This window comes from Macaca nemestrina, chromosome 9, assembly GCF_043159975.1.
Source record: "Macaca nemestrina isolate mMacNem1 chromosome 9, mMacNem.hap1, whole genome shotgun sequence".
NCBI lineage: Eukaryota > Metazoa > Chordata > Mammalia > Primates > Cercopithecidae > Macaca > Macaca nemestrina.
The window spans coordinates 95,455,052-95,466,423 of NC_092133.1; the positions used below are offsets into that span (position 1 = coordinate 95,455,052).

General features: G+C 37.3%; 1 long non-coding RNA gene across 2 annotated transcripts in view; it reads left to right on the forward strand.

Annotated features, from left to right (window-relative positions):
• Positions 1-10,234, forward strand: part of LOC105463231 (uncharacterized) — a 55,446-nt gene extending 45,212 nt beyond the window's left edge. For both annotated transcript variants that reach the window (XR_011608098.1, XR_976210.3), the window contains 2 exons: positions 6,538-6,700; positions 8,225-10,234. This is a non-coding gene — a long non-coding RNA (uncharacterized lncRNA). The remainder of the gene's footprint in view (positions 1-6,537; positions 6,701-8,224) is intronic.
• The last annotated feature ends 1,138 nt before the right edge of the window (positions 10,235-11,372 follow it).

Consider the following 11,372-nt stretch of genomic DNA (forward strand, 5'->3'; position numbering starts at 1 on the left):
CTGAAAACTAAAAATAGAGCTACCATATGATCCAGCAATCCTACTGCTGGGTATATATGCAAAAGAAAGGAAGTCAGAATATCAGAGATACCTGCACTCTCATGTATATTGCAGCACTATTCACAACACCCAAGATTTGGAAGCATTCCAAGTTTCCATCAACAGATAAGTGGCTAAAGAAAATGTGGTACATATACACAATGGAGTACTATTCAACCACGAAAGAGAATGAGATCCTGTTATTTGCAAGAACATGGACGGAAATGTTCAGTGAAATAAGCCAGGCACCGAAAAACAAACTTCACATGTTCTTACTTATTTGTGGGAGCTAAAAATTAATTCATTTTTTTGTTTGTTTGTTTTTTGAGATGTAGTCTTACTCTGTCACCCAGGCTGGAGTGCAGTGGTGCTGTCGGCTCACTGCAACCTCCGCCTCCTGGGGTCAAGTGATTCTCCTACCTTCACCTCACAAGTAGCTGAGATTACAGGCGTGTGCCACCATGCCTGGCTAATTTTTGTATTTTTAGTAGTGATGAGGTTTCGCCATGCTGGCCAGGCTGATCTTGAACTCCTGACCTCGTGATCTACCCGCCTTGGCCTCCCAAAGTGCTGGGATTATAGGCGTGAGCCAGTGCGCCTGGCCTCAAACAATTTAACTCATGAAGACGTAGAGTAGGAGAATCGTTAGCAGAGGCTGGTAAAAGTAGTATGGGGGATGAGGAGTAAGGGGTAATGGTTAATAGATACACACATATAGTTAGAAAAAATAAATAAGATCTAATATTTGATAGCACAACAGGGTGACAACAGTCAATAATTATTTAATTGTACATTTTACAGTAACTAAAAGGGTGCAATTGAATTATTTGTAAAACAAAGGTATGCTTGAAGCATGATGGATACTTCATTTACCCCGATGTGATTATTACACATTGTAGTCATCAAAATATTTTATATACCACACAAATATATACACCTATAATATACCCCAAAAACATTTTTAAAGACTTTCATTCAGAATTACTACACTGTATATTTACAAGTGAATTGAGGATTCTTGTGACTAAGAAGAGACTCACTAGTGATGGTCAGTTGGTTTTGAAATGGCTGCTAAATTACTGCTTTGCTAATTGTAGAAACTGAGTTGTCATGGTGATATTGCTAGTAACCATTTTAGCAAAGGATGTAACAAAATGAATTTGAAACAAATAGAAGTACTTTGAAAGTTGCAGAAGGTAAAATGCTCTTAATCACTACTGTCATCAGTCTGTAAATTGGTTTCTTGAAGGGAGCAAAATTTGTAATTATGAACACTTAGCTCTGCTATAATGGCAGCTAAATTGTTCTCAAAACCTGCAGTGAATCCAGTAGGGCTCTAGTTCTAGTTACAAGGTCAGAGAATATGCAGAGAAATGTGCGGGTTTCCACAGATGTGAGCTCCAGAAGCAGTGGTGGCAGAAGCCAGCTCCAGTTCTACACAATGCTGTTTGTGAGCACAGAAGCACTCAGATCTATGCTCTGAGCAGGAGCTATGTTCACGATTTTTAGAAAATGTAAAACATTGCAACAAAGTGTGTAATGTACACTTATCTTGTCCCTCTGCTGTTGATTGTAATGATCTCTTTTGGACTGTAAATTGAACCATTTAAAAATTAGTGTTTATCAGATTTTTCTTAAAACTTTTCAACATCTGTTTGTCTTGTTAGAATATATTTTCCTTCAGAAACATCACTAATTATCAGGGAAATGCAAATGAAAACCACAGTGTGATACCACCTTACTCCTGCAAGAATGGCCATAATTTAAAAATTGAAAAATCGTACATGTTGGTATGGATTTGGTGAGAAGGGAACACTTAAACTGCTGATAGGAATGTAAACTAGTAAAACCACTGTGGAAAACAGTACTGCCATTCAATCCAGCAATCTCACACTGGGTATCTACCCAAAACAAAAGAAGTCATATGAAAAAGACATATGCGTTTTAGACATGAAGTCTTTGCCCATGCCTATGTCCTGAATGGTACTACCTAGGTTTTCCTCTAGGGTTTTTATGGTATTAGGTCTAACATTTAAGTCTCTAATCCATCTTGAATTATTTTTTGTATAAGGAGTAAGGAAAGGATCCAGTTTGAGCTTTCTACTTATGGCTAGCCAATTTTCCCAGCACCATTTATTAAATAGGGAATCCTTTCCCCATATCTTGTCATGTCTAAAACACCAAAAGCAACGGCAGCAAAAGCCAAAATTGACAAATGGGATCTAATTAAACTAAAGAGCTTCTGCACAGCAAAAGAAACGACCATCAGAGTGAACAGACAACCTACAGAATGGGAGAAAATTTTTGCAATCTACTCATCTGACAAATGGCTAATATCCAGAACCTACAAAGAACTCAAACAAATTTACAAGAAAAAAACAAACAACCCCATCAAAAAGTGGGCAAAGGATATGAACAGACATTTCTCAAAAGAAGACATGCATACAGCCAACAGACACATGAAAAAATGCTCATCATCACTGGCCATCAGAGAAATGCAAATCAAAACCACAATGAGATACCATCTCACACCAGTTAGAATGGCAATCATTACAAAGTCAGGAAACAACAGGTGCTGGAGACGATGTGGAGAAATAGGAACACTTTTACACTGTTGGTGGGATTGTAAACTAGTTCAACCATTATGGAAAACAGTATGGCGATTCCTCAAGGATCTAGAACTAGATGTACCATATGACCCAGCCATCCCATTACTGGGTATATACCCAAAGGATTATAAATCATGCTGCTATAAAGACACATGCACACGTATGTTTATTGCAGCGCTATTCACAATAGCAAAGACTTGGAATCAACCCAAATGTCCATCAGTGACAGACTGGATTAAGAAAATGTGGCACATATACACCATGGAATACTATGCAGCCATCAAAAAGGATGAGTTTGTGTCCTTTGTAGGGACATGGATGCAGCTGGAAGCCATCATTCTTAGCAAACTATCACAGGAACAGAAAACCAAACACCGCATGTTCTCACTCATAGGTGGGAACTGAACAATGAGATCACTTGGACTTGGGAAGGGGAACATCACACACCGGGACCTATCATGGGGATGGGGGAGGGGGAGGGATTGCATTGGGAGTTATACCTGATGTAAATGACGAGTTGATGGGTGCTGACGAGTTGATGGGTGCAGCACAGCAACATGGCACAAGTATACATATGTAACAAACCTGCACGTTATGCACATGTACCCTAGAACTTAAAGTATAATAATAAAAAATAAATAAATAAATAAATAAATAAATAAATAAATAAATAAAAAGCAAAAGACACATGCACATGCATTTTGATAGCAGCACAATTTGCAACTGCAAAAATATGGACTGCCCATCAGTGAATGCCTAGATAAAGAAAGCTTGGAATATATACACCATGGAATACTGCTGAGCCATAAAACAGAATGAAATAATGGCCTTTGCAGCAATTTGGATGGAGCTGGATGCCATTATTCTAAGTGAAGTAACCCAGGAATGGAAAACCAAATATCATATGTTCTCACTTATAGGTGGGAGCTAAGCTATGAGGATTTTATATGTATTTATACACATACACACACACACACATACACATACATACACACATACATATAAGTTAACCTGAGAAAATTTGCTGTGCCTGTAAAGGGTATGCTATTCAGCCATTTAAAAAACAACAAAAAACTAAGAAGATACATATCCTGTAGACATAATGGGTTTCTTCAGTAACTAAGCCTCTATTAATAAACATGTTATATAAAATATTGTATTTTATACATTTAAAATACGTTTGTGGAAAAACATAAGAGATTATGAAGTGCATATATTCCTATAGTAAATTAAGTCCTCATTAGCTGATTATTAAAGCATTATCTGATTTACATTCCCACAGTCTTATGGTTATATGAATAGAAAATTAATGTTAGAAGTAGTTTCAGTGGGGTTTTCAGTTAAACAAATGAGAAAACCACATATCTGCTTATATCCTAACTGCTTTCCATACCAGAGAACATCAAGCATTTGTTGACTTATCCAATGGATAAAACATTAAAACTTTAAAACCAAGAAACCTAATATGTTGTTGAGGTATTAATTGTTTTTATACAATTAAGTCTTCACAAGGATTACTATGAAAGTGGTAAGATTACTCTAGTTTTATATTTATTTAAACATTTGACAAAGTGCTGCATACACTGGCTCATGTCTGTAATACCAGCACTTTGGGAGGCCAAGGTGGGAGTATCACTTAATCACAGGAGTTTAACACCAGCCTGGGCAACAAGTGAGACCCTGTCTCTACAAAAAGAATTTTTAAAAAGTGGCATGAACATGTAGTCCCAGCTACTTGAAAGGCTAGGATCATGCCACTGCACTTTAGCCTGAGTGACAGAGCAAGACCCTGTCTCAAAACAAACAAATAAACAAAAATTTTTGGCCAGGACAGCTGAATAATCATGTGGCAGAGGGCTGCTCCCAGCCTGTTCCCCTCACTGCATTCAACTCATCCCCACATTCTGTTCTGGCCAGGGGTGACAGATGCGGAGCACATTGGGGTTTCATTTCCAACTTAGAGGAAACACTGTGTAAGGCCAGCATCCTACAAAAAGGTATGTCATAAAATGGGTTTAGTCTAGCCAAGGTGTTTCTCTTTGATCTTTCTACCATCTGAAGTGTAAAGAGTATTCCTGCCCCATAATAGTGACAGCTAATAAATGGCATCCATCATTTCTGTCATCTGATCACTATTGCGGCGCCTTGGGAGTGAGCATGGAGTTTGAGTTGTGCAATGGAACCCTCAGAAATGGGCCCTAAGTCAGCTGCACAAGTGCAGAGAAGCCTGTCGCCTTTCTCCTCATCCCAAACTTGGGGTGCTGGATGCAGAATGGACTGCAAGCAGCTGTGCCCTGTTTGGACATTAGTGTAGGAATCCACCTGCATAGCCTGTATTTGTTTCAAAAAAGAATTTGGAGCTATTCTAGTAGCTCAGTGTGATATTTTTAAATAAACAGAGAAAAATTTTATTAACTGACTTAACCAAAAAATACTGCCTATTAAATTCATTTAATATTGCTTAAGGAGTATCTACAAAATCCTGACCTCAAGTGTTTTCTTGCAAAAGAAGTGAAAGTAAGGACAGAGACCCTTTCAAATGAAGAATCACTAAGAAACAAAATATTTATAAGCAGTATAACATCTACTTATGCACATTTTTTAAGGTTATACCATAGTCAATTTGCATCAGGTCTGATATTTTTAAATAAACGGAGAAAAATTTTATTAACTGACTTAACAAAAAAAAACTGCCTATTCAATTCATTTAATATTGTTTAAGGAGTATCTACAAAATTCTGACCTCAGTGTTGTCTTGCAAAACAAGTGGAAGTAAGGACAGAGACCCTTTCAAATGAAGAATCACTGAGAAACAAAATATTTATAAGTAGTATAACATTTACTTATGCACAGTTTTAAAGATTGTATCATAATCAATTTGCATCAGGCTCTCCAATTTAGGAACACTGAGAGGATTTCCCTGTAGGGGAAGTTTTCACATAAATGTTGAAGAAATTGTTAAAACTGAAAACTTTTCCGTATTTGATAATCTACTGGGGTGCCAATCCAGTGTGCTGTCTTATATTTCTAAGGTCTATCTCCAGTATGTGTTATCATGGGTCTTGGAGCAAGTATCATGTAAATGAAGGCATTTCCACATTCTTTACATTCATAGGGTTTTTTTTTGTTTGTTTGTTTTTTGAGACGGAGTCTCGCTCTGTCGCCCAGGCTGGAGTGCAGTGGCCGGATCTCAGCTCACTGCAAGCTCCGCCTCCTGGGTTCACGCCATTCTCCCGCCTCAGCCTCCCGAGTAGCTGGGACCACAGGCGCCCGCCACCTTGCCCGGCTAATTTTTTGTATTTTTTAGTAGAGACGGCATTTCACCGTGTTAGCCAGCATGGTCTCGATCTCCTGACCTCGTGATCCGCCCATCTCGGCCTCCCAAAGTGCTGGGATTACAGGCTTGAGCCACCGCGCCCGGCCACATTCATAGGTTTTATTTCAAAAATGAGTTCTTATCTTCATGTGGAACTGGGACGATTGAAGACCTTACCATGGATGTTTGTATTTATAAGGGTTTTCTACATTGAATCCTTTCATGTTTTTAAAGAAATGAAAAAGCTGAAGGATTTACCATGTTTCTTAAGATTATGTCATTTTTCTCCATATTAAATTTGAATATGTCTTTGAAAGCACATGGGAAAATCAAGTTTATTAACACAGTTTTTACATTCATGTTATTTTTGTTTTTCTAAGTTTTCAGAGAGAACTGGGAAAGTTGCATGCTTTCTTGTATTTCTTAGATAGTAGGGTTCTGTACAGTGTGAGTTCTTTCATGTGTTCTAATAAACTAGAGCACATGGTGATTTTACCACATTTCTTAACATGAAATAATGTTTTTGAATTAACATTGTCCTGAGTTGGTTTTTTTGTGTTTCTCCTTCCCCAGGAATGAGTTGGAAAGGCAATTCTTGAAGCTAATTAATTATAATATCAGCATTACTGGCAGTCTTATAGCAGATTCTACTTCAATAATTCGCACCTTGGCACACGACAACAGCCTGTATTCTCCAGTTTATCTTCTTGACAGAGAAAGAGCATGAAAGCTGGAGGTAAGGCTACGAAGTTACTAAGTGGGTTTTCAGTCAAACACCAATGCCAACATCTGTGACTAGGTCATATTAAGTAGTGATTAGAAAAATGGAAAGCTTCAAAATTAACTAACATACTGAAGAGCTTATTACCTTTTTGGCATTATATTTCCTGTATCTTTTATGGTTTTTACAAGGATCCACATTATTAGAAAATTATAGATATTATCTTCTCTTTTGTGACCATAATTCAGAATATTTTAATCAAATTTAGTTCATGTGTAATCTTTCCCTTGTGAACCTTTACCTTTTCAAATAATCATACATAAATGATTTCTTGTTACTGTATTCTGAGCAATGTCTACATACATAATGCACTTACCACTCGACTATTTTTTATTATTCAGTTTGCAAATTTATGTCATTTTCTACTGTACATACCACAGTGCAGTCAGTCCCATGGGTTTGTTAGACAAAGCATTAGTGCCTAAGCCGAGAGACCTGCACTTAGACTGTATAAGGTGTGTGTGTCTCAAGTACTGGATGCAGAAAGTTCATGGGATTTTACTGGAAATGATAAAATTTATGGGACAAAGTAATATTTGTGGTTTGTGACTTTTGGTAAGTACACATCAAAGTTACAGCTGACAAGGATGAACATTTAAAATAGGCATATTCTGTGGTGCCTTGGAATTATTTTAAAATAATACATTTTCTATCATAATGTGCAAGTGAAGTAGTGCCTTTTGATGCTTTAGTCATTAGACTTCTTTGATATTCCAATACAATCCAGCAAATGCCTGCATCGTTAAAATTTGCTTTGAATTATATAATAACTGCTATAGATTGGGTAGAGTTTGAATAGATTAATAAACTAGCTTTTTGCAAAAGTGTACATTCATCATGTTTAAGGAACAAGTACACAGGTAACAGATGATACTGCTGTTAGAAGCCTGTCACAATACTGTGACGTCTTTGGGAGCCCAATTTTTAAGTAACTTAATAAAACAAGTTCCCCTTTGCTCCAGCAATCTAATTCTAGTCCTGAAAGGAGATTACGGTAGTGAGTTGACAGAACTTGGCAGTGTAAACATCAGCCAAGTAGCTATAACTGGGCCGGGCGCTGTGGCTCATGCCTCTAATTCCATCACTTTGGGAGGCCGAGGTGGGTGGATCACGAGGTCAGGAATTCAAGACCAACCTGGCCAAGATGGTGAAACCCCGTTGCTACTAAAAATATGAAAATTAGCTTGGCATGGTGGTGGGTGCCTGTAATGCCAGCTACTCGGGAGACTGAGGCAGAGAATTGCTTGAACTTGGGAGGCGGAGGTTGCAGTGGGCCAAGATTGTGCCATTGCACTCCAGCCTGGGCGACAGAGCAAGACTCCTTCTCAAATAAATAAATAAATAGTAAAAAATAAAAAAAAAAGCAGCTGTAACTGAACTATTTAAAGAAGTTGCATGTGTGGCTTATCATCAGTGGTGACTGTTAAAAAGTTGGAACCCTTTTTAAAATTGTACCTCTTTTCTGTTTGACATTCTTAGGCTTTTTCAAGGATGGAACAATACAAAGTTTTCTATAGTGCTGCCAAGAACGGGTCTGTGAGTGCTGGTGATTTATTTCATCTTCAGCGTGCTAAGGCCATCCTCTTCTGAAGGAAGAAATGAGGGGTAATGTAACATCTGAACCCCTCATCCAAAAAGATGGGAAAATATCACTTCTCCTGGCTAAAGAACTAAAAAAGTTGGTATTTTCAAAAGAAGAAACACCTCAATTCAAGTAAACTCAAGGACAACTAAGATTGTACTTCATAGTAAAGGATGAGACCTTGTCAGGGTAACAACATACTCTTACACTATTCTGTCCTGTTTAATGTAAAAGGAGTTATAAAAACCACTCCAAAGTGAAGACTCCTGCCCACACACAGATATTTGCTTAGTATGTGGGCTGATAGCTGTGATCTATGTGAGACTTTTAAAACAATAGCTTAACTTTTTAGATTTTAAAGATAACTTTTCTGTTTATGTTTTCTCTTTTCCCCAATATTGCTGCATTTGGAATCAGTGCAGTATCACTGTTAAAACATGGGAGTCTAACAACTCCTAAAGCCACTAAGAGCAGACCCAGAATTGTCAGGTATGGAAGGGCTCTTCCTTCCTACTTTTACCAGTAACTACTAGTTACTGGTGATTATCAAGCAAAAGCTGCCAGATAACATTTGCCATTCACATCCTTTGTAAGCCCTTCTTACTAGCATTTTAGCATGTTTGGGGTCATAAAAAGAGAAAATATTGGTTATTGATTATCTACTTTTATGAAGGTCTGTGGTGTATTTCTTGTGAACTATAATGGTTCTCATTTGCTGATAAATTTCCTTATTGTCAAGTAAATGTATTCAAAGATGATTTCATAGTGCCAAGCAACATGGTGTTCCAGTGGTTATGTAAAAATAATAAAATATGAGGTGTCCTGAAAGTTTTGGGGCAGTTTTTAGCTTTAATATAGTGTGCCTGGGCCCTCCAGAGGACTGCAGCATATATGTACATGCTGTAAATCTTTATAAAATATCATTTGGAAGTGTAATTGTATTTCTTCTTTTTATTTTTAATAGATGGTGTCTCACTATATTGCCCAAGCTACAGTGCAATCAGAGACACAATCATAGCGCACCACAGCCTGAAAACCCTGGCCTCAAGCAATCTTCCCATGTCAGTCTACCAAGTAGCTGGGACCATAGGTGTGTACCACCGCCTCTAGGTTTATTTTGCAGAATTTGAATGTTAAGCTTTTAACTTTTTGTTTCAGTCAATATCTGCTATCTTCAAGAAGGGCTGAAATGAAAAATCAAAAGCTTAATATTCAGGAGCTAGGCATGCTTTTAGTCCCAGCTACTCACAAGTCTTAAATGGGAGAATCACTTGAGGCTCAGCCTTGGAGGCTGCAGTGCGCTGTGATTGTGCCTGTAAGTAGCCATTGCACTCCAGCCTTGACAACATAATGAGACCCTGTCACTTTAAAAAATGGCAAAACTAAATAAACATAAAAGAAATACAAGTTTTTCAATGATGTTTTGTAAATGTTTGTAGCATTGTTACTTCTACAAGTGTCAAAGCTTAAAATTACACTAAGAATTTTGGAATTCTTGTGTTTTACTTTTCTCTTGTACAGTAGCTCTTTGCAGGGCTTTTACCTACATTGATCACCTCAAATTATTTTCCCTAGATATGATAAAGAGGAGGATATGTGTTAATTCACATGTAACTAATTAGAAAGAATTGGACCCTAACAGCAGTAGGTGATGTAATACATTTTATTATACCACGTGTTAACCTGGGTGCAGGTATCATATTTCATGTCCTGCTATTTAAAAAGAACGTCCATAAGCCTTAGGAACCCCACCTCCTGAAAAAGTATCATTTATGGAATGCAGACCTTAGAGATTGAAGTATTGATTGCAGTTTTATTTTCAAAAGATAAATGCTACAATTGATGTGGTTTTCATTTCTCATGTTTATATTAAAAGAAAACCTAGTAAACTATTTAATTAAAATGTGGCAAGTGTGTTTAGAACACTTTTATTCACATAGTGTTCTCTCTGCCTAACTTAAATGGTTTAAATCAGTCTTGATATGTCTTAAAGCATTTTTGTAAGTTGCCTTGACCATACACAAGTTGAAGATGTAATATTTGTTTTCTCTTTTTTTTTTTTTCTTTTTTTTTGAGACAGAGCCTAGCTCTGTTGCCCAGGCTGGAGTGCAGTGGCATGATCTCGGCTCACTGCAACCTCTGCCTGCTGGGTTTAAGCAATTCTCCTGCCTCAGCCTCCTGAGTGGCTGGGACTACAGGCGCATGCCGCCACACCCGGCTGATTTTTTGTGTTTTAGTAGAGACCGGGTTTCACTGTGTTGCCCAGGCTAGTCTCAAACTCCTGACCTCAGGCAGTCCACCCGCCAGGGCCTCCCAAAGTTCTAGGATTACAGGCGTGAGCCACCATGCCCGGCCTTCAATTTTAAGATAATTTATTACACTTAAAATAACACTTTGGCCACAATACTTAGTGGCATAATGCATTAGATGGCATCTTTGAATAGTTGATTATTGTGTCTGAGAGGAAAAACACATTAGAATATGAAATTAGGTAAATACACCGAAGAGAAAGGATTTCCAGGAATAGTGTAGAATTAGAATGAGGGTGTTTGAAGTTTTCAGTTACACAGAAAAAAAAAAAATGGAAGTACAGAAAGTAGAATTAAAGTTGCTGTGCAGAGGGTGACTTAAACCACATAATTTGACTTTAGTTTTCAAGCTTACATTTTAGTTAAAAATAAATGACTGGTTTTTTGGTTTTTTTTAGAATTAAAATTCTAGCCACACAGCTTCAGTGATTCTCACTAAATCCTGATAATATTGGTATATTTTTATTCATTTTAATTATTTAGTACCTAAGGTAAAATCTTCAACTCATCACCATATCTTGATAAATTGCAAACTAGAATCAATGATCTGTATTAAACTTAGAAGAAAAAGTATATGATGAATCCTTGTTAATAAGATGGTTTGCACCTTATAATATGCCATTAACTAAGTAGAAGTACTGACATCTATAAGTGGTCAAAGATTTAAAAATCAGTTTGGCAGAGGGACACTGGACATAAATTCATGACTTCAAGAGTAAGTCAGGGTTGCGCGCAG